The following is a 23808-nucleotide window of genomic DNA, read 5'->3' as shown; positions in this document are numbered from 1 at the left end:
CCCCCTCCTCAGCAATCCCATGAGTACTGAGTGTCCAAAGAACTCTGTGGACATTGCTCTCCAGGAACATTATAACATGTCTTTCAGGATTACAGGACAATCAAAGCAGATCCCAGACAAGGATTAACAAGATCCTTCCAAGAACATGAGGAGGCAAGGTCACTATCATGGTGCCCCTCTCACCTTGCCTGAGTAGATAGTGAGATGGTGTGGGGGCTCCCCAGGAGAGCCAGCAGAGCTTGTGGGCTTTACGAATGAACTACTTTGTCTGCCTCAGGCTTGTTTAGGCTCCTGATGGAGCAACAGCTCATTCACAGAGACAGGGTGGCTGATTGCTTCTCCTTTTGTTTTGAGTTCCATCAGCGGTGGTTGACAGGCATAAGCAACAAAGACTTGACTTAGCTAAAATTAGTGCCATATCATCATGACTTCATGTTGCCCAATATAATCCATCTTGTGAAGTGAGGGGATGATTTTTTTCAAACAATTTTTAGCAGCATCATCAACAAGGACTTCTAATCAACGCTCAATCATCTCTCCTGAGGGAGAAGAACCGAATGTGGATGACACAACCCCAGAATCTTTTGCATTTGGGTTTGATTAATGTTTGCATTTAATTGGAATGCAGGTGTTCCTAATGTTCTGGAAATGTAGGTTATTTCAAATCAATGCTGAAGGCACAAACAAAACTAGAATTATCTTGGAAAGGTTGAACAGTTCTCTCCAGAGAGAGTGGGCTGGAGTCTCCCCAGCTATGGCAAATCGAGTGACCACCCCATAAATGAAGGAGCTGACATCTCATCTGCTGAAAGGGATGGCTAAATGGCCTGCTTTAAGTGAACCTCTACCAGACCACAAGGGAATAATGTATGAAGATGTGGGAGTTGCTCTTATAGCATTGTTGAGGAAGCTAAGCAACTTTTGAGTCAGGTAACTTTGCTTTTGAATGGCTTCCTGCCTTCAAGATGTTTATGGCCATGTGGGAGACAAACACAGGGTAATCCTATGAAAGAATTCCTTCGAATAACTTTAAATATAAAAAACAGTGACTGTCTGGACACAACAAAGACATACCACAAAGAAAAGGAGTTACTTTTTGGTAAGCCAAGGTCAAGAATAATGGAAGGGCGCAGAAACAACACCTGAGTGGATTTGTTCATTCAGCACTCAATAGATGTTTACTAAGTAATTACTATGTGTCGGGTCTGTTGTAGATTCTGGAGACAGCAATGAATAAACAATAAGTAAGTAAAATGTCTAGTATGTAATATAGTATTAAAGGCAAGGGAGGAAAAGAAAGCTGGAAAGGGGGCAAAAGATTGCAGGTAAGATAGTGGAATATTAGAGGGTGAATTTTGATCATTAGGAAAAAATTCCTTTTCGAGAAACCATTTTGAGGAGCCAAAATGTCCTTATTAAAATGTGAAGTCTTTATTTTAGCCAGGTAATATATGCAAGAGATACTCTTGATTTTTACTCCAAGCCTAACTCTCAATCTATTTGTGGTAGACATTCTACTTAATTCATTTTTATAGTATTTGAATTTTTACAATTATGTATTCTTATTATATTCAGAAAAACAAAAAAAAATTAAACTCTACGTTGGTCTTTAAGGGACATACCATTTGTTATTCCCTAAATCATTATTAGAAAGGAAGTTAAATATGTTAAATATAATATTTCATATCAGAACAGGACTTAGCAAACAGTACTCAGTTGAGAACTTCTTCTGTTTTGTGATATAAGAATAAGGATCATATATTGACTTGACTATCTTCCCACAAATACCTAATGTTTTATTCAATCAAATCAGACTTCTCTCAAAAAAAAGGGGTGTCATCAAATGGAAAAGTAGATATGTCAAACAAAACAAGCATATTTAGTTTTTTAAAGTATGGCCATTGCAAATTTGAGGTAGAAATTAGAGAAAACAAGTGAGTTCTCAAGAATGAACAGATTCTTTGTAGAGAAGTTTTTGAGCTAAGCCCTTGAAAGCATGACTTTCCATGACATCTAGTTTTGTTGGAACACCCAGCCTGTTCTTCATCTAAATCCCCAATTCCTTGAAATAATGGCATGGAAATGGACCTGGTGCCACCCCCCCCCCTTTATATTCTACTGGTGGAGAGAAAAAATGGGGGTCTCCTTTCTGTGTCTTCATAACTCAGAAGTAAAAGCATGGTTTTTTTTTTTTTAAAGATTTTATTTATTTATACAAGCACTGGGATATAGGCCAGAGGCTCAGGAGGGTGAGAGGATTCACCAGAGACAGAGCAGGGAGCAGAACAGGCAGAAGGACTGAAGTACACTGCTGAGGGGAGAAGAGGACGAGGCAGGAGAGGTCTGTCTCCCTGGTGGGCCAAGAATCGAACCGGCGTTGCAGAGGCTGCAGACAGCTTCACAGCCCTGCGCTCTACCCGCTGTGCCACCGGGGAGGCCCGAAAGCATGGTTCTGGAACACACTTTTTAGAAAGCTTGTGTCTGAATCAGAAATACCTGTGAATCTCATCCAAAATGCAGATTCCAGGGCCCCACCTCATTCCTTCAGTTTCCATCCTGTGTTGACACTTCCTTGAATAACTACAAATATTGATGCCTGTGATATCACTTCTAATGCTGAGATTTACAGCGCTTGCTCCCAACAGGAGTAATTCAATTATACATTCATATATTGTGCGAGTAATTTGGGGGCAGAGAGGAATACAGCCTTTAAGTGGAAAAGACTTTGGCTCTGGAATTCCCAAAGATTGCTGTGTTCAAGCAGAGCGCTATCTGTAGATTCTCAGCAAAGCTATGCTTAGTTATCCATGTTGCTGGGTCTCTGGAAGCCCTTCTATGGCACCTGGGGGGTGGGATGAGTCTGAACCCCAAAGCCACTTCATGTGGGGTGAAATTTTGGATTTTGTCAGTTGCTCATTTCCCTCCCCCGTCACCTCTGCTGTTGTCAAAGGGCTTATCTCCCCCTGGAGTGGCAGCCCCACGGCAGGTTGCAGGTCACCAGCTTATCGCTACTTTACATGGCTTCTCCAAGCAAATGGTGAGCCCTCCTTGACTGGGGCGAGAGCTGGCTTAATGATTAACTTCAGACAGACATCTGCTTTTCATTACCCGGGTAGCCGACCAGAGCGGGGTGCTGTCGGGGCTGGTGTGGTCACTTCACAGCCATCAGGACGAGCTATAAAGCAAATTTAACATATCCTGTAATTACAGTCTGTTCAGCGCCGAGGGGCTGAGGAATCTGCAGATCTGATTTCAGGCCTGGAGAAAATGTTTATTGTATCTGCTCTGCCTGTTGATTTACTCAGAGGTCGGGAGGCCGGCTGGAGGCTGGAATTGGGCCACCCGGCACTGGAGGGGCTGCAGGGGTGCAGCGCCCTCTCGTTTAGGTCGTGATGCTCTTGGGAGGCTCCCACCGCTGGTCCCTTAATGCTTTTACAGGCTTTGGAATTCAGGCTAGTGGAAATGGATGGGTGGATCTGGTCTGGAATAAACAATCTTCACCCTCCACAATGTGGGTGCTCAGGCAGGGAGGCGGCCTCCATGGTCTTGCTCTCTGGCTGGGCCATTGAGTTAGTGACTTAAGAGTGACTATGGTTCATCCACCTGTGCCAGGCACGTGCTGGGTGTTTTGATCAGTTTCTCTTTGGCTCCCACAATGCACTCTGTGAGAGTGAGACATGATGATACCCATTGAGAAAGGGAGAAATTGAGGCAGGGCTTTGTTTTTGAATGCAGCTATAGTGCCTCCTTGGGATCTTGGACAGAATGAATAATGTACCTTGGGTTGGAGAATAGTTTAAAGAGGTCAGAAGTCCTGGGGTGGGAGTTATAAACATCAAGTCATCTGGACACCCCTGCCTTCAGTGTGCTGAATTTTACAGCTGAAGTTTCTCTGATTTCACTGAATATCATTTTTGAATCTTTTGACTTAACATAATAAACTGTATTTTTTAGAATGATAACAAAAGAAGCAGGTTGAACTGTTTCCTGAAGATTCGGTTATTTAATAAGCATTTATGGAGAACCCTGCTGTGTGGCAGATGACTCAATACAATATGCTAATTGAATAAAGAAAAAACCCTGATCTATTTGTGGTGAAACAGGGATAAGCCAGAAACTAAGAGATTATAAAACATGGGCGTGAGGATGGGCCTCAGGCAGAATTTAGTGGCAGGTTGATGGCCAAAGAGGGCAGGTGTGAGGTGGGTGGGGGCTACATAGGCTCCAACAGGGCGATGCATGGGAGAAGGAACAGTCTCTTGGCTTATGATTTCCCTTCTCTCAATCCCAAATCCCTGTAACTATCTCTTCTCTCCCCTACAAAATGTAGCCTTTAGGGAAGCATTAGATTGAGTTCATTCAAACAAAAGTTTAAATGGCTGATGTCAAGGAATTTATTTCAGAAGAGGAAATCACATGCAGTAGCAGGTTGTTTAGGGAAGTTTGGGGGTAGACGGTATCCTAATGCCTGGACAGGTTAACCGAGGAGAGGCTGCCCAGGAGGAACTAAGATTTGGAAGCTGACCGGTGGATGAGTGGGCAGGCACTGGGGAGGCTGCCCTGTGGCTTCTCAGGAGACTCCCTGATCACACTCCCTAGATTGGGATGTGATGCAGGCCCCCAGGTAGAGAGTCCGACTCAGTTACCAGCGTTGTGTGACTCCTTTTCTTACCTTTGGGGCAGGGAGGGTGAGGCAAGTTGCAGGAAGACTTGCCTGAGGCTGGACTGGGATTTCTGAAGTGATTCCTGGTCAAAGACCAGCCATAAGGAGGAGGCCAACCAGCCACAGGCAAGGGCTCGGAGCTGGACAGGGCCCCATGCCTGTTGCATCTGGATCACTTTGCCTTCCCTCTCTGGCCATTTCAAAGAGGGTGATGCTGGGGAATTGAAGGATTCTGAGGAAATGGACATTTTATGGGCATATGAATGATGTAGGAGCTCTGTGAGAGTGGTTTTACTTTGGTGCAGTAAAGGGTTTTCTCAGTTTTAGTTTAGAGGAGGGTTCTTCCAGTTTGTCTCTTTCACACGAGTTGCCATGAAAATCCCAGAATCCTGGACATTTTTATATAGCTAAGCAGAGAAAACCTATGTGTCCACCAGAGGTGCTGAAGGAAAATTCATGATGATGTTCTTTTATGCTTTAAGATTCTTTACATTTGGAAAACTGAGGAAACAACAAATGGAAATTTTGAGCCAATACGTGTCTATAAGATTTTGGTTAAAGATGATTCTTTTTTCCTCTTAGAAAAACCACTACAGGGCCTCCCCTGGTGGCCCAGTGGTTGAGCGCTGGGCTGCAAAGCTGCCCGCAGCCTCCGCAGCACCAGTTCAGTCCCCGGCCTCAGGCGAGTGTCCCACATGGCGCGCAGACCTCTCCTGCTGTGTCCACTGCTCCCCTCAGCAGTGTATTTCATCTGTCTGCCTGTTCTGTTACCCGCTCTGCCTCTGGTGAATTCTCTCACCCTCCCGTGCTTCTGACTGTAGCCAGTGCTTATATAAATAAATAAATAAATCTTAAAAAAAAAAAAACCACTATAGTGGTAAAAGGAATAGAAAAGGCAAAAACCTATCAGGAAAGGGGAAAGAAAAAAATTGGAAGCAGGAAAGTGAATAGACCTGAGTAAATGATTCTGTATTTTTTATTTTATTTTTATTTTTTTATTTTAATTTTTAAAAAAATATTTTTTATGGAGTCTTTTTTTTTTTTTTTAAAGATCTATTTATTTATTTATACAAGCACTGGGTACAGTCAGAAGTTCAGGAGGGTGAGAGAATTCACCAGAGCCAGAGCGGGGGGCAGAGCAGGCAGAAGGACCGAAGTACACTGCTGAGGGGAGCAGCGGGCGGCAGGAGAGGTCTGCGCGCCATGTGGGACCCTCCTCCGGTGGCCGGGGAGCAGCAGGGGATCGAACCGGCGCCGCAGAGGCCACGGGCACCTTCGCAATTCAGCGCTCAACCGCTGCGCCACCAGGAGGCCCTGATTCTGTATTTTAGAGAATGTTGGAAAATCAAACACCTGTAGGCAGGAAGGATCATTAAAAAGCAAGTTGCAGAACCTTGGAATGAATCCCAAATTAAAGGCACACGAATGGATAGAGTCTGATGATCAGGCTCCTGCGTCTTGCCTGATAACTAGTCCACAAAGTTCACTCTCAGGAGAGGAAGAAGAGAGACAACCTGGGTTCAGATATATTGGGCACAGCAGAGGAGGGGGCAACATATAGAAAAACAGGAGGGTTAAGTGGAGGTTCACATACAGCCCAGTTTTCTTTTCTGCTCTTGGAAAGTGGATAGTTCTCCTCCTGGCAGGAGACTGGCTGCTTTGTCCTTGGGGAAGCTTGATGAAGAAATGAGATCTAAAGATACTGAAAGAAGTTTAGTTTCCCAAGGAAATGACCAGGTCTCCATCTTCAATAAAGCTTAACCTGAGAAGATTCATGCAAAAACTATTCTAAGTAATATTAATGTTTACTTTCACATAAGGATGGATAATTAAAGATCACCAAACATTTGAGGAAAGATTTTAAGGTGAAAATAGAATTAAATTAGAACAACAAGAACAGCATCACAGAATTAAATTGAATTAAACAAAAATGACACGGAAAAATGGAACTCAGAGGAAGTTGACAATGCAAGTGACAGAAGCAAATTTGAAAATAAATCTTTCCCCAATAGTTAATATCCTTAGAAATATGTAAATACACTATAGAAGAAAAAATAATATTTTACTTAAAAAAGGGACATTTAGAGAACAGAAGACCCTTTGCAAGTAAAAAAGCAAACAGAGTAGCCAATATAGGACTGAAAAATAAGCCTGATGAAATAAAAAATAAAGAACACAAAGTAAATGACTGGAAAGTATGAAAGAAAAGATAAGAAAATTAAATGACTAGACCAGGAACTAATAGGCATTCCAAGAAGGAACAGAGAAAGGGGGAAAGGAGGAAATTATCCCTCTAATTGGAATTTCAAAAAGAAGAAACAGAGAAAATGGAAAGAAGGAAATTATCTAAGAAATATTACAACTAAAGGATATGAGTTTCCAAATTAAAAAGGTCTATTGAGTACACGTTAAAAAGACACATACCAAGAATGTTATTGTGAAATTTCAGAGCACTCAGCAGTCTGAGAAGTTCTTAAAAACTTTGGCAGAGAAGATTAAAAAGGAGGAGGAGAAAATCAGGCCATGCCCAGAGGACTGGCAGTCATTATGGCCAAGGCCTCTCAAAAGCAGACTAGGAGCCACGGCCCAATGAAGCAACATTACACACAATTCTAGGCCCAGCCAAACTACCAGCTCAGCGTGAATGTAAAGACACAAAATGTTTCCAAAAAATTTTACTGCCACATTTTCTTTATCTGCTGTCCATCCATGGACATTTAGGTTGTTTCCAGATCTTGGTTATTATGAATAATTCTGCACTGAACATGGGGATACAAATCTCTTCCAGATTCTGACCTCAATCCTTTTGGACAAATACTCATAAGCAGCATTACTATATCATAAAATATTTCTAATTTTGATTTTTTAAGGAAACGCCATACTGTTTTCCATAGCTGCTGTACATTTTATATTTCTACCAGTTATGCACAAGGGTTCCAATTTCTCCATGATTTTTGCTAAAGCTTCTTTTTTTTTTTTTTTGTTAACCAATTTCTATGGGCTAAATGTTTGCGATCTCCTCCTTCCAATTTATATGTTCAATCTTAAATTCTTAATATTGTAGTATTTTGAGGTGGAGGCCTTTGAGAGATGATTAGGTCATGAATACAATTAGTCCCTTTATAAAAAGAGGAGACATGGAATTTCTCTCTCTTTCTGTTCTCCACTGTGTGTGGATATAATAAAAAGATGGCCATTTGCAAATCAGGAAGCAGACTCTTGTCAGATAGCATATCTGTCAGCACCTTGATCTTGAATTTCTGAACTTCCAGATCTGTGAGAACTAATTTATGTTATTTATAAGTATCTCAATCTATGGCAATTTTTTTTATTTTAACCTGAACTAAGACACCATCCTAGCAGGTGTGAGGTGATATCTCATAATGGATTTTGTTTGCATTTCCTTGTGTGATATATGTATAATGGAATATTGTCATTAAAAAGAAGGAAATCCTATCATATGATACAACATGGATGAATTTTGAGAAGATTCTGATAAGTGAAATAAGTCAGCCACCAATGGACAAATATTGCATAATTCCACTTACACGAGATATCTAAGGTAATCAAACATAGAAGCAGAGCATGAAAAGGTAGTTGTCAGGGACTGGGGACAGGGAGGTGATGGTTAAAGAGAGCTGAAATCTCTTATTACATTGTAGAACAGTAGGTGATACCTGAAGTGGAAAAAGATAACCCTGTCCGTGTGCTATTCAAAATATAGAGTCAATTATTTAAAGAAATATTTAAGAAATGAAAAATGGTTGCCTATGGGGAATGGGCTTCAGGGATGGAGCAGAAAGCCTCCATCTTTTCTAAAATACCACGAGCTTTGCTATGTGTCCTTGAATCATGGCACCATCCATGATGCCTGCAGGAAGGTGCTGGGGCTCCTCCTCTGCTTTCATAGCCCTTAGTGTTGTGGTTTTTGGAGTCAGTGGGCTTGGAGTGCGGGGTCCTTGGGTTCATTCTGGGAAAGGTTTCACCAGAGTTCCCATTTCAGCAATATGTAGCGAGTTTCCCAGGCGAGTTTCTCCACTAGACAGAGATGTTAATTACATTTAAAGAGCAGGTTTATCACATGCAATTTGCAGCAACATGGATGGCCCTGGAAGGGATCATGCTCAGCGAAATAAGCCAGAAAGAAAAAGAAAAATACCGGATGGTCTCACTCATAGCAGGAATCTAGAAAACTTAACTAAGGGACCAGGAAAAAGAATAACTACAAGAAAGTAAAAATCGGGGCCTCCCTGGTGGTGCAAGGGGTTAAGCATCGCACTATGAAGCAATCCTCAACTTCTGCAGCATGAGTTTGATTCCCCCGGCCGGCCAGGGAGCAACCCACATGGCGAAACAGACCTCTCCTGTCTCGCCCGCTGCTCCCCTCAGCAGTGTATTTCAGTTCGTCTACCTGTTCTGTTCCCTACTCTGTCTCTGGTGAATCCTCTCATCCCCCTGCATATCTGGTCTGTACCCCAGCTCTTGTATGCATAAATAAATAAATCTTTAAAAAAAAAAAAGAAAGTAAAAATCAAAATCAACAAACTATGAACCAGAGACACTCTATGGGGGGTGGGAGGGCGGGGAGGGGAGGGATTGGGGTCAAAATAAGGGGGTCGCAATTGTATGGGGAATATAAAAATAAAAAAAATTATATTAAAAAAATAAAGAGCAGGTTTATTAGGGAAAGGGATGGAAGAATAAAGAAAATTGTATAGACACAGGCAGGCAGAAAGAGCTGCCCAGAAAGGGACAGGTTTGCTAAGAGGTGCGTGGTCTCAGGCAGGTAGACTTGAGGATAGCTGCCCTGCTGAGGGAGGTCGGTGAAGAGAAGTCCCTGCATGATACTGGTCATGGGTGGGCAGAAAGCTGCTGCCCTGGAGAGGGAGAGAGTGGGTGAAAAGAGGCACCTGCATAGTCACAGGTGGGCAGTGGGATTGCTGCCCCGAGCCTATGCAGACACTGAACTGATACAGTCTTCTTCTATTTGGGAGGGGCTCACTCCTTGTAAGCCAACTGGTTGTTAATTTTGGATAACTTTAAATCACTGAAAAGGGCCAGTGATTCTACAATGGGCTCAATCTCCATATCTTTACCTTTGGATGCGCCCTCATACCTGCTTGGATGTTATGCTTTGTAATCTAGGCGTCTGCATCTGTGTGTAAGGATACTAGTTTCCATAACTGTGTCCTCTGCCCTAAGGATCTTGATTTTCATAGCTGTGTAATGGCTATGCTAATCTCCTTTACCCCCACCTCCTTGTGTGAGCCAGGTTTCTGGTCTTGTGGTACACCTCCTTTTCAGTTTTTTTTTTTTCTATTCTTGTCCTCCATTATTAGCATCAACCTCCAGGACCATGGACCCCACCCTGCCTTCTAACTGTTCGTTTCCCTAGCTTTCCAATAGATCATGAACACTTGCAGGTTGGGGACATGGGTGTTCCATCATTGTGTCTCCTGGGGCCTGATACGGTGCCTGCACATAAGGGTCACTCAGTCATCATTCTGAGTGGAACAGGGCCTTATCAAGACTTGGCGCGTAGAGAAATTTTGTCCTTATTTGGTGGATGAAATCCAAACCAAAATTTAAAAAGTGAGTGACTTCTGGTGAAGAATAAAGATAAGTGGAAGTCACTTCCCTCTTGCTTGGTTCTAGACAGGCGGGCAGTTGGGGAACCACTTCCTCTCACCAATCCTGAGAATTGTCACCCAACCCTCACCAAATTTTTCCTCCTCTGCATCTTGCCTGTCTTCGGTTTTTGAGGAGGAGATTAGGGAAGATGAATCAGAGGAGAGAGAGAGAAGATCTGAGCTATCTGGAGGATGCTTCTACTAGTCAGAGTGGGGAGTGAGGGATGTACTTCTGAGCAGAGCCAAAGGGTTCTCCTAGTTCCTGACCTTGAGCCCAGCCAGGTCTTCATTATGTGTGTATCTTAAAACAGTTCACCGGGTGAGCATGGCCTGGAACCGGGTACCTACTTTGTAGGACCCAGTGGGAAATGAATAGGTGGGTCCCTTGTAAATTTACCAAGAATTTTAAAACAATGACAGCAGAACATTAAAGAAAGTTGTTTTCCTGAATTGGGGGAACTCTGTGCCTGGGCAGGCTGCCTACCCCTGGAGGCAGGCCTGGGGCACCTCCATGGAGGCCTCAACTCTTTGTGAAAGTTAATATATTTTCTAGAAATTCTTAAGAATTTCTAGAGGGGAGAGCAGAATGAACTTTAGTGGAAGAATATGGGTGCTTTGCTGGTGGAAGAACTCTGGTGACCACAACTGAGGGGAGAAATTCTATACTGTCAAAATATTAACAAGGATGTAAAACAATGGTACTTCATTAAGTTGACTGACTGACTAACCAATTAACATTAGTTAAATAGAAAAGGAGAGTAAATAGAAAAAAAAAGAGGATAAAGAAAAGCAAAAAGGGATAAGAAACAAGGTCAAAGACATTTGAGACACAGTGTACCCACACTCTCCACCAATATTCTGTTGAATCCCAGGAATTACTCCTGTACCTGTCTCTACTTTTACTCTATGTTCTCAATAAGGATGAATTTTATTTATTTATTGTTTATGAATTTTATTTATTTTTTTCACTTTGCAATAATTTTTTTTATTACTAGTTTCCCAATTATCCTTATTGAGGTTAAGTCAGTTTACATCATTGTATTTGTGTTAGGGGTTGTAGGTGCAAATTTCTACAAATAAATGTTTTCATACCGTGTCCATCATCCAAGTCCTAATAATCTGCCATGCTTCCTTGACCTGGACCCCCCTCCCCTCCCCCCCCGCCCCGCAACCCTCCCCTTCTGGAACCTTTGATGTCAGATGTCAAGGGTTTGTTACTGGTTTGGTTTTGTCTGACCCTTTGATTTGTTTCTCTATATTCCATATATACATGAAGCCAGCCGATAATTTGCCTTTGTCCTTTGGATTTCTCTTGGTGTTATCCTCTGGTTCCAAAGAATGAGTTTTAAATTGTTGCCAGAGAGTATTTCCCAAGGCAACAGAGAGCAGGCCTGAACCCCCTTACACCCAGGAATAATGAACTCCAACTCATTGTGCAATGGGCACCTGGCTGGAGACTTTGCATTTTTATTCAGTTTATATTTTTCTGTTTCACCTATCTCCTGGCCTTGGTCAACATTGCAGACAACATTTACTTTTCTGCCCAGTGCCTCCTCCCATTTGGGTTTTTTTTTAAAAGATTTATTTATTTATGCATACAAGAGCTGGGGTACAGGCCCAGGATGCAGGGGGTGAGAGGATTCACCAGAGACAGAATAGGGTACAGAATAGGCAGACTGACTGAAATACACTGCTGAGGGGAGCAACAGGCGAGACAGGAGAGGTCTGTCTCGCCGTATGGGTTGCTCTCTGGCAGGCCCGGGATCAAACTCGTGCTGTGTAGTGTGGTGCTTAACCCCTTGCACCACCAGGGAGGCCTTCTCATTTGGTTTTACTTACACTTGCTTCTTTTGAAATGCAAAGCATGTGGGGTGGGGGGACTTGCAGGCTCTGGACCCCTTTCTGCCTCCTGCTCGATGTTCTGGGTCCTGTGCTGCCCAGGCCTCTGGTCAGCTTAGTGGTTGCTTTTGAATGTTTTAAGTTCCAAGGAATCATGACTCCAGGGAGGCAGAATCTGTTGGAATGAAAAAAGAGATGTATTTAAAAACTAGAAGGAAATGGATTCAGAGATGAATATTTGGCAAAAGTCACATTTGTGAATTTTAAAGAGGGCCCGTGGTGGGGAGAGAAAGCTGTACTCAGCCCCCAGCTCCGCACAGGGCTTCGCACAGCCAGAAAGCAGAGGATTTTGCCAAAAAATGAGGGAGTGAGCCAAGAGAGTGGGGACTAGGAATCTGCAATTGGCCCACTCGATTATAATATTAAAAAATTAATAGTTTGCATATTCCTCCCTGCCTTCCAACATTGAAATCCCCTTAAGCTTGGCACAGCTGGATAGTAGGCCGCAGATGACTATCAGAACTGTCCGACCTTAGCAATAAATAGTCCACACAGACAGTGGCCCCAGCAGTGGGTCTGTGTTTTAGGACTTATCTACATGGCAGCAGGAGCATTTGGGTTAGGACGAGGAATCCAGGGATGGATTTGGGCAGGCCTTTGATCTGAACTGACTGAAATAAAAGAAACCAAGGCATCCCTGATTGCCCGACCAGATTCCCTACCCAGCTCCTTGCAAGCTCAGACGATTAATAGGGTCACAAAATGCCAACCTTAGCGACCCGGATTCCTAGCACTGGAAGTGATTGCAAATTTGACTCATGAGCTGCTCCCCAAATTGCTCTGGCCTCTTTATTGTTTGAAACAGATGAAGATAAAAGTTAACGCGGCCCTCGTGAGTCATGTCAGGCTTCACATTACAGAAACAGCCATCCTGGGAGGAGAATTGAGGACAAAGCCTTTGAGAGTGGGCACAAATGAGCGCAGAGAACAAGGCTGCTTGAAAATCCAGTGTCTGGTTCCCAGGAACTTAGCACCAGATAACTGTTCCCTGGTAAGAGCGCTTCTCATTAGTCATTTCCATTAATAAACACACGCGATTGCCATATGGAAATATGATCTGCAACCCCGATTCCTCCGAAAATAGAGCGTTCCCAATTGCAGCTATTTAACTTCCCTTACAAATACTCTTCTGACTCTTCCTTCAGAAAGACTTTTCTCAAACATTCGGGGGAGGAGAAAGTAATGGGACAGGCAACAGGGAGGACTGACCTGAAAATGGCCCCAGGATCTTCCACAGGTGAGTATACACCACTGGTCTCCTCAGACCCAAGGAAAATTAGGAGCCCATGATAGGCAATAAGTCAAGTTTCCTTTGTGCCCAGAATCCAGTGATCAACTATGACATTCATCACAATGGCACCATGTTGCAGGAGAAAGCACAGGGAACTTGAATTTATATCTTGATCAGAATATGCTTAGCTGAGTGACTCTGGGCAAGATGTTGAGCCCCTCTGGGCCTCAGTTTTCTCACTGAGATAGTGAAGATACTCAGCCTAGAGAAATATGGTCACTTGCTTTATGAGGGGAACAAAGTCTTAGTAAATAATTCTGTGCCTAGGAAGGGCTTGAGGTATACTCTGGGTACAGATGGCGGGAAAGATGATCTTGTGCTTGTGGAGGGGACTCTGCTGAGCAATGCCAGTCATGTCTCCTTGTTCTCCTTTTACATGTTCTCTGGGAAGGAGGGCAATTTGTGAGAGGTCAGTTCCGATGATCCTTATGCTGAAATTGTTGCCATTTTCAAACTGGGAGCTTTACTTCTTTTAATGTTTGATTTGGTCTCCCTCAATTTTCCTTCCTATGCCTGGAATCCCAAACTACATTCTCTCAGAATCTATAAGGTTTAGAAACAAAATGTCTTAACTCCTACCCTAAAATTAGCTCAATTGCTAAAGAAAGTAAAGATATAGTGTAGGGAATATCATATGAAATTTTAAAATAATGAAAAGAGTTTAACATGTTTATTTGCAATAGCAACAAATTGGAAGTAATCTAGATGTCCCACAGTAGAGACAAAGGAATACTATGCAGCCCTTAAAATGTAGTTGTTGAAGAAAATGTAATGAATGTTTTTGGAAATGTTAAGTGAAAAAAATAAAATTTAACTACAAATCAAAATATTAACAGATATATACATATATGATGAGTTATGGAGGTTTTGTTACTTATTAATTGCCTAAAAAGCACACAACATAAAATTAACCATCTTAGATTTTTTTAAGTGTACCGTTCAGTAGAATTAGATATGTTCATACTACTGTATGAATATAAAAAATCACTATCTCCATGAATTCCATTAGTCTGGGTGCCTCATATAAGTAGAATCATAAAGTATTTATCATTTTGTGGTTGGCTTATTTCACTTAACTTAGTGTCTCATTGTGTGACATGAATCATATTCCATCGTATATCTATGTCTTATTTTATTTTCATTCATTTTGGTTGCTTCTATTACCTGTTGGCATTTATGAAATATGCTGCTGTGAACATGGGTGTGCAAATACCTCTTTGAGTTCCTACTTTAAAATTTTTTTGGATATATTCCCAGAAGTGATATTGCTGGATCATGATAATCCTATTTTTAATTTTTTTGAGAAACTTGCCCAGAGAAACTGCACAATTTTATATTCCCACCAATAGTACACAAGGGTTCCCTTTCCTCTTGCCAACACTTGTTCTTGCCAACACTTGTTATTCTCCGTTCTTTTTTTTTAATAGTAGTTATTTTCATTTTATGCTTTGGTATATCTCCCCATTTGTTTTTCATTACAACCAGCACTTCTTATGTAATCAGAAAACCCACAATAAATCTCATGTAAAAGATAGAGTGGAGGAACTGATATTTTCTTTCTTTTTATTTAAAACTTTATTTATTTATATTCTTATATTGTTGTTAATTTTGGGGGCTGATATATTCTGTGTCTTATTAACAAGTCTTGGGTATTCCTGGATGCTGTTCACTCCCAGACCTTACCTATTCTATTGCCTTGAATCTGTCTAATTAAGTGTTAGAGATTATGTCTATCAGGGTAACCTGAGAAAAATATTAGAGTAGTGTTGGCATTCTTGTTTGCAGAGTAAGAAACAAAAGATTTAGGTTGTTTCTATGCTCCCACAAAGGAACTAATTGAATTTAGAAAATTAAAAGTATTTTAATGTAAAAGATCAGTTAAACCAAATATTTTAGATTTTTATGAAATAATGGACTCATTATTTGAAGTTGAAGAAAATAATTAGCTTGTTATGTGGCTTCATATGGTGCAGTCTTTAATATTTTGCCAACAATTAGCTTCAGAAGGTGGATCCTCATCATGTCTTATTAATAGACCTTGCAATTCAGTGCAGTCCCACCACACAGCCATTTGTTGAAGACCCTACTAAGAGATAGGTGCTTTGACTAATCCTGTCCTTAATGCAGATCATTTTATTTTATAGATGAGTTATTAGGGCATGAATGTATTCACCAATTCACCATGCACGGAAATGTGAAGTGTTGACTGAGGTTGACTATGAGACAAATGGCAAATGTGGAAGTGGACTCGGAGCTGTGGGAAGCTTTTAAAATTTAAAAAAATGTGTATGTTATTTCAATGGTTGCCTTAGGGAAGAAACTGCCCTAAGTTCTTTTCTTCTTAAGCTCTTGATTTTAAGTCTACTGTGTTGGGAAGTTAATTGATTTTTTCAGTTTGGTTCAAGAGCTTTTAAAAGTAGCAGCTGGGGGATCATTGATGGAGGGTTGATCTATTCCAAGAGTTTTGAGAAGGCTATTTTGTGGTGCATGGCTTTCTTTCGTCTTCTCAGTATTTCCTCATCAGAGAATAAAGACTCGCCTACAGCACTCTGTGTACCCAGGCCATGAAATGAATCATTCCAGGCTACTTAAGTAAATCAAGTCAGAAACTTCTGCCATACCAGCTCCCTCCTTCTCTGCTTTCTTATGAAAGGATCTGAATATTCTTCAACCATGAGATTAAAGTGTTAGTGTTGAATGAGACTGGCAGTAAAAACAAACAAACGAAGAAAGAGACAATATGTATTGTGTCCTGGTACATGCAGTAGCTGGTGAGGATTAAGAGGGAGGACTATGCAAGGAACAAGCACATTTTTAATCTACTGGAAGCATCAGGATGGCACAGACATTACTTTTTACTGTTGAACGGAAATAAGTAAGAACACATCATGTGACAGGGTACATTGGCCCGAGATGCTGACTTGGGTATCAAGAGAATTGTGATGAATTACTTAATCGTCTTTCACCCCCACCCTACCTATTTCTGGGTATTATTAATATTATCTCCATCTTGCTCTTGAGTGAACTCTGGCACAGAGAAGGGATTAGCTTAAGCTCACACAGCCAAGAAGGGCCAGAACTGGTGAATCTTAGCCTAAAAAATCCAGAACCTGTATTTACAACCAGGTCGTTTTTCTGTCTCAGACAGAAAATGAGATGAAATGAGAAGTGAGATGAAATGAGCTTGTGTAGCTCCAAGTCAGCAGATGGGATGAAAAGAAAAGGGACCTCGAATGTGAGGTTCACTGTTAATATCAGACTAGATTCCAAGTAGATCTTTGTCCAGGAGTTTGTGAGGTCAGAGACCCTGTGGTCCTGCCCCCAACCGGCAAGCTCCCTCTACTCACCGGGCTGGCGACTCTCTCTTCTCTTTGTCCCCAGTGGGGGAAGGTTGGGGTGGGGGCGGGCAAACAAATAGGGACGGTGATGGCTTTAGGTTGTCAGGAGCCAGCCAGTGCAGTCCCAGGGCAGAGGAAGCAGAGTCTAAGGGAAAGGTTAGTTAAAGCAGTAATGCTTTATGGCTTACTAATGAATTCCATTTTATAGTCCAACTCCCTTAAGTTGTCTCTTCCTGTGATTAATTCCTCTTCTCCCAGCCCCCTTTAAGCAGACATTGTTGATAGGGAGTGTTCAGTGTTGAATGAGTAAAACATACTAATGCATGTTCTCTTCAGCCAGAGATAACCTTGCTTTAACCATGATGAATGCAACTTTTACAAGGGAAGACACCATCAGGAAAGGGGCTTTTGGCTTATGCATTAGACACTCAGGTAAAGCACGTTGCTTAGCAGTGTTTCAATCTCTTTCTCTCAAACATTTTTTTTGAATACCTTGATCTGTCTTTCAGTGTCTCTAAAATGAAGTGATTCACGGATGTAAATACCCCAACTGACAGCTTTGTTCTGGATTGAATCAGCTCTCTGGCCTTCCCTGCCCCCCAAATACTCCACACCTTTTCCTTCCTTAGTTATCTAGGAGACAAAGAAGTAGATTTTTGGGAAACTCATAGAGCTTAAAAGTCATTAAATTACACAGGATTAGAAGTGACTCCTTTTGGGGATCAGGGACTTTTAATTCTCCTTATGTGTGTTTGTGTGCATGGACTTGGAGGCAGAACAGAGAGGATTTGCTGGTTAGGATTATGCACTTTTTGTTTCAGCCCAGACTTCTTCATTTTGGCCCAGGCCACCAAAATATACAGAATAAAACCACCTGTCACTAGTGATGGTTATTTATCAGGATGTGTCCGGTATTGAGAAAGCTCTAGAAAAAGGGGAGGCATGAGCTGGGACTCAAGTGGGCAGCAGATCAGAGCAGATGCCCACAGGATGGACGAGCCCATGTGAAAACAGAAGAGAAAAGCAAGCAAAGCTATCTTTGTGTGAACAAGTTATTTACATATCTACTTTCTTCCAGCCCTTACAAAGGATCTCTTCCATGTTGGCAGGAGAAGACTTTAAAGAGGAAAAAAACAATCTCTCTCCCAGAACTGATAACCAAATAAAATACTGTCATATTTTCTGTCTAATAAGCACAAGAAGTTCCATAACTCCCTTGATTAAGCATATTATCCTTTTTCAGAAAGTCAGCTTGATTTATGCAAAAAGTGATTTGGACATACTTTCTCCGGCCATGGAGATTTCATAATTCCTAGTGTACGTCTGGAAAATCTCCTCTGGTCGTGAGTCCAAACCAAATTAATGTCTTCCAGAGTGACCTGAGGGATTAATGAGGTTTCTGCTGTCAGTTCTACCCATCCAGGGTCAAGTAAATCATTTGCTGGCTCTCTGACTCCACGTTGGATGATAACAACACTGCAGATGCCTTTGAAATACAGCATCACTGACACTCTCCGTCCATCTGCTGGGACATATTTTAGGCTCTGCTTCTCTTTCTGCTGTAAACTCGGCCTTTAATGGAGTCAGTAATTGCTGATAAATGGGGTATCAATGAAGTCAGCGTACTGGAGGTTTCCCCACGCTTTTCTGCTGATGTGTACTATTTAAATCTCTTCTGACATTGGCCTGGAATTATTGTTTGCCCAGCTCTTTAATTCCCTGACTGGTGTTCTTAGTTGAGTTCTTTATCTTCCTTCTTTTTGGACAAACATGAGCTGGAGGGCAAGAGACTTTCCTGGGTCCTGTGTTCTTCCTACCAGAAGGAGTTATACAACCTGCTGTCAGATCACATCTGCAGAACTAGTTGGAGTTTAAAGATTTTCTACCCTAATTATGCTGCTACCCAAGTGCTAGGACCCACTCCTTTGTGGGCTTAAACTATGAAATAATGGGAAGGTTTTGAAAGCTTTGAAAGAAATGTCTCTTGGATTTCTATACTCTAAGAATGGAGTTTTAGCATTTGTCACTAAACATCACTATTTTCTTCTTTGTTCCTCTGCTTATAAATGGGGATTAAAGGTAAAAGCACTGGTACATTCTATGGAATACTATTCAGGCATAAGGAAAGATGAAATGCAGACATTTTCAGCAAAATGAGGGCATTTGAGAGAATTACATGTGTCAAAGTAAGCCAGAACAATAACAACAAACACTGGACATTTAAATAGAGGGAATTTGACAACGTAAAATACTTACAAAAGTGAGCATACATGAATAGAACAGCATGCAGGCTCTGAGGTTAAAGGGGAAGCGAGGGACAAGGGGCATGTAAGGGATGCTGGTGGGGTAAAAAAAAAATAGCACAAGAACGGGATTTTAAAAAATAGATGTTCCATAAAATGACACACTGACCAATGGAACAGAATTGCGAGCCTAGAAATAAATTCACACTTATGAAAAAGAAGCCAAAAGTATAAAATGGAGAAAGGGGGGTCATTTTAACAAATGATGCTGGGAAAACTGGACAGCCACGTGCAAAAGAATGAAACCAGACCCCCTCTTTCACATCATATACAAAAATTAACTCAAAGTGCATTGAAATCATGGAAGTAAGACCTGAACTCATAAAATACAGAGAATGAAACACAGGCAAGACACTCCATGCCACTGGCTTCCGTGATGTCTTTGGGGAGTTGACTCCAGCAGCAAAGGAAACAAAAGCAAACATAAACAAATGGGGCTACATTAAACTTAACAGCTTCTGCACAAAAGAAACTCTCCAAAAAAATAAAAATGAAAAGATATCCTACAGAGTGGGAGGAAATATTTGCACACCATATGTCGGACAAGCAGCTGATATCCGGGATCAGCAAAACACTCACACGACTCAACAAAAAGAAAATAAATAGCTCAATCAAAAAACGGGCAGAAGAGCTAAACAGACACTTTTCCAAAGAAGACATACAGATGGCCAATAGGCACATGAAAAGATGCTCTTCTCTGCTTACCAGTTAGGGCTGAAGGTGTGGTTGGCCCTTCCCGGTCTCAGTTTTCTCAACTGTAAAATGGGCCTGGCTGGACCTACCTTTCTTATCGCGGGACTTGGGAATGTGTTTGCCCCTGCTGCAGACACATTTTTTTTTAAGATTTATTTATTTATTTATACAAGTACAGTCAGAAGTGCGGGAGGGTGAGAGAATTCACCAGAGCCAGAGCTGAGAAGAGAACAGGCCGACTGATGAACGACACTGCTGAGGGGAGCGGCGGGCGGCAGGAGTGGTCTGCGCGCCATGTGGGACCCTCACCCGGCGGCTGGGGATCGAACCGGCGCTGCAGAGGCTGTGGGCAGTTTTGCAACCCAGCGCTCAAACGCTGCGCCACTGGGGAGGCCCTGCAGACACATTTTTGAGCACTTATGTGCTAAGTACAGAAACAAGTACCTTTCCTATACTATCTCATCCTCACAAAAGTTCTATGAGACCAGTGCTCTTCCAGATCACCATTTTACTACTAAGGAAATGGAGACATCATTAAAGTAAAACAAAGAAAGGAGGGAAGGAGGGATGGAAAGGAGAAGGGAGCGGAGCAAAGAGGGAAGAAAGATATCAATAAAATTATGGGTATTAAAAAATAGTTTGGGGACTCCACAGTGGCGCAGCGGGTTGAGTGCAGCACTGTGAAGCTGCCCTCAGCCACTGCTGCATGAGTTCGATTCCCAGCCAGGGAGCTACCCACATGGTGCGGCAGACCTCTCCTGGCTCACCCACTGCTCCCATCAGCAGTGTATTTCAGTAGATCTGCCTGTTCTGTTCCCCGCTCTGTCTCTGGTGGCTCCTCTTACCCCCTGCACCTCTGGTCTATATCTTGGTTCTTGTATAAATAAATAAATCTTTAAAAAATAATAAAAAATAGTTTGTAGCTCTTCCTATATACTTTTCAAACACTTTAAATATTATTTTATCTTTCCTTCTCACAAACTGTTAGGTATTTATTGATATGCCCCTTTCACTAGAATTTAGAGAGAGAATGAGAGTCTTCCCTCAGTTCTCACAAGTCAGGAAGGGCAGGGCTGCTGCTTGGTAGAGATACACTCTTTGTAAACATGCTTCAAGGAAAGAAAGAACCATGTTAATAGTATCATGAGATGCCCGACCGCCTTGGGGAAACGTGACCCACGAACACAAATTGGAAAATGGCCTGTCCCACGCATATTTTAGATTAGACCGTAAAACAAACAAACAATAAACCAAATCACTAGGGGCAAGCAAGTTGTGACCAAGGAATGATTGGCAGGGCTGGAGAAGATGTAGAAAAAGAGAGCAACCTCTGAGAGGAATATTAGGGAATTTGGTTTAAAGTGGTTCTGAGGCTGAGAGGAAACCCTGCTGAATAATCTTGATAAAACATTGAAAATGCCAGGCAAGCTAAATCTCTCTGAGGCTTTGCATCCATTTTTGATTTTGTTCAGCTGGGAAATACCTCAGAAGTTTTTCTTCAGCTGTGTGTTTCCCACGAGTTGGAAACCAATGTGTGGTAGATGGAGTTATTTCCATTTCAAGTAAAACAAAAGTAAAAGAAAGATTAGATTTAACTTTCTGAGACAGAAAACATTTGCTTTTTTTTTTCCCCTAGATCCTTAGCATTGAATATCCAACTTGAACTTAAGTTCTAGAAACTTCCCTATTGTAACAGCCGACTGGAAAGTGTGTGTGGTCTGTGGGTGTGGTGGGGAGAAGGTAGATTTTATTTCTCTAAAAGAGAGTGAGATTATTTGGCCAGCAACAAATGTAGGTTAGGGTGTGCCATTTCCAGGAAGCTTAGAAGCAGTGCCTATAGCCCCTTTGCCTTGGTGCACTCGGGAACATGGCCTCCATCAACTACTTTGTGGGAACAGCTGATTTGAAACACTCTTCACTGTTCGCTACTTGTACAAAACCCTTAGCAGGTGGATGGATACTTGAGCCTCATTTTTGTTTTTCACCTGCAAATTGGTGACAATGGTGGTGGAGGTGGGTTAGCTCACAGTGCTTTGGTGAATATGAAATGGGGTAAAGTACATGACCCCTTCTGCAAATTTCGTCATTAGCAACAATTGTATATTCATTATTAGGGAGCTCCTCCCCAAAATTTTATATGTGAAATCAAGTGAAAATTAAAATCGAGGATCTCCTAGAAGCCACAAGTAGGCCAGGAGGAGCGTGGTAGATGCGGGGTTGGTGGTGGTGGTGGTGGTAGTAGGTGTGGGGGTCTGGTCTGAACACTTGCATGTTTGGTTTGGAGGTTGGCAAAGCCTTCTCACTTTGTTTCTATCTTCTCTCCATCTTCTCTCTTGCACCAGTACCCAGATATTAGCACACAAGACCTGAAAATGTGGTATAATGAATGATTTATATCCCCCAAATTCAGTGCCAAAATGCTTTACCTTCAGGTTCTTAGAGCTATTTAGCAAAAAGCAAAATATAGTTTAGTTTTCCTTAATTTCTAAAAAAACTCTTCAGTCTGTCGTACCACATGGGTGAAGTGAAATGAGTGGAATATCCAGAAATTTCTAACATACCACCCACAGGCTGCTGCCTGTCATCTGTCCTCCTTCAGTCTGCTTCTGGAGAATTCTCTCATGGAGGCTGCTATCGACTTCCTGTTTGGAAAGGTCTCAGTTTTCAAATCACCCAGGTGCTGAATGTTCTGGGCAGTCAGATAACATGTCCCACCTTTGGGCATAGCCTGTTGGTCCTGATTCATGAGGACTGAGTGACCAGCAGTTCCAAGGGGTGGGGTCTCCTACCTGTCTGCTCCCATCAATTAGTCTTTGGTTTGTGGAGCTGGTATGGGCAAGAAGACATTCCCATAGAGCATGAAGACGAGGCCATGTGTTTTGAAAGTAAACTTTTAAGAGTAGATATTCATGCACCCCCATTCCTGTGATCTCATCTTAGGGGGCTGTGAGGTGTTTGAGAAGCCTTCTGCTCCTACTGGACAGGAGCAATGACCATCGCACTGCAATGCTGTGATACCGTACTCTTGAAGTCAAAAGAGCCAAGTCCACGTCACTGAATGTGAGCCCATGAGAGTCACCTGATTTTGCACATCGTCTGGCTCAGTCTCTAGTGGTGCCCAATAAATGCATACTGAACGAGTAATAAATAAGTGAATGTGTGTGTGTGAAGGCCTCTGTGGTCAGTGACCCGAGAGGAGATATGCCCCTGGATGGAATACAGACGCTATGGAAGAGGCTGAGCACTGGGAAGGGGACTCTGTATCCCCCTGGTTCCAGCTGGGACGGGCGATGGTCTTTTGACTTATAGAATGTGCCTGGGGAGGGAATGGAGGTCGTGTGGTCTCAACACAGGGGTTTGGGCAGGGGCCAGCAAGCAAAGACTGTCACAGAGGGTCTGATGCCAGGCTAAGCAGGGTGAGCTTTATCCCGAGACAAGAAGAAAAGACAGGAATATTTTTCAGTCAAAATGTGGTATGAATGCAGATCTGTCTCTCTTATATAACTATCTATCTTTCTGGAAAAGTGGATACTCAGAAAGAGGGAAGGAGGGAGGAGGGAGAAAAGAGAAAGGGGAGGGGAAGGAGTGGGGAGTGAGAGAGAGAGAGAGAGAGAGAGAGAGAGAGAGAGAGAGAGAGAGAGAGAGAGAGGAGCAGTCATTTCTGCAGGCTCCATCAAGATCTGCCAGGTATGGCACTCCAGGCTGTGGAGGGAAACCTGGGAGCAGAGGGAGATGGGAGCAGAGGGAGATAGAGAGAGCGTTTTCCAGAGAAAGTCAAGTGACTCCAGTGCTCAAGTCTTGGCTTTGGATCACTACGTCATCGAGGATGAGTGGAGAGGAGGAGAGGAGACTGACCTTATGACTTGAAATTGGCAGGGGCTAGCAGGAGAGAACTTTCTCAGATGGGGTACTGTGTAGTGGGGCTGAATCCAGGCTGGGGTGGGTGGAGGCAGCCATTGTGGGCCCTGTGCAGACCTTGGGGTGCGACTGG

At 42.4% G+C, this 23808-nt stretch overlaps 1 long non-coding RNA gene across 2 annotated transcripts in view; it reads left to right on the top strand.

Annotated features, from left to right (window-relative positions):
• Positions 1 to 22952, top strand: part of LOC119233787 (uncharacterized) — a 68366-nt gene extending 45414 nt beyond the window's left edge. Inside the window, exons 3-6 of one of the 2 annotated variants that reach the window (XR_005122471.2) lie at positions 13053 to 13183; positions 13338 to 13429; positions 17158 to 17253; positions 22758 to 22952. This is a non-coding gene — a long non-coding RNA (uncharacterized LOC119233787). The remainder of the gene's footprint in view (positions 1 to 13052; positions 13184 to 13337; positions 13430 to 17157; positions 17254 to 22757) is intronic. The other variant, XR_005122472.2, reaches the window with a different exon arrangement.
• The last annotated feature ends 856 nt before the right edge of the window (positions 22953 to 23808 follow it).

The sequence above is a fragment of the Talpa occidentalis genome, unplaced genomic scaffold (genome assembly GCF_014898055.3).
Source record: "Talpa occidentalis isolate TD23 unplaced genomic scaffold, MPIMG_talOcc4v2.1 talOcc4.8, whole genome shotgun sequence".
NCBI lineage: Eukaryota > Metazoa > Chordata > Mammalia > Eulipotyphla > Talpidae > Talpa > Talpa occidentalis.
The sequence above is the reverse complement of the archived record's forward strand: the minus strand, read 5'-3'. Positions and strand labels throughout refer to the sequence as shown.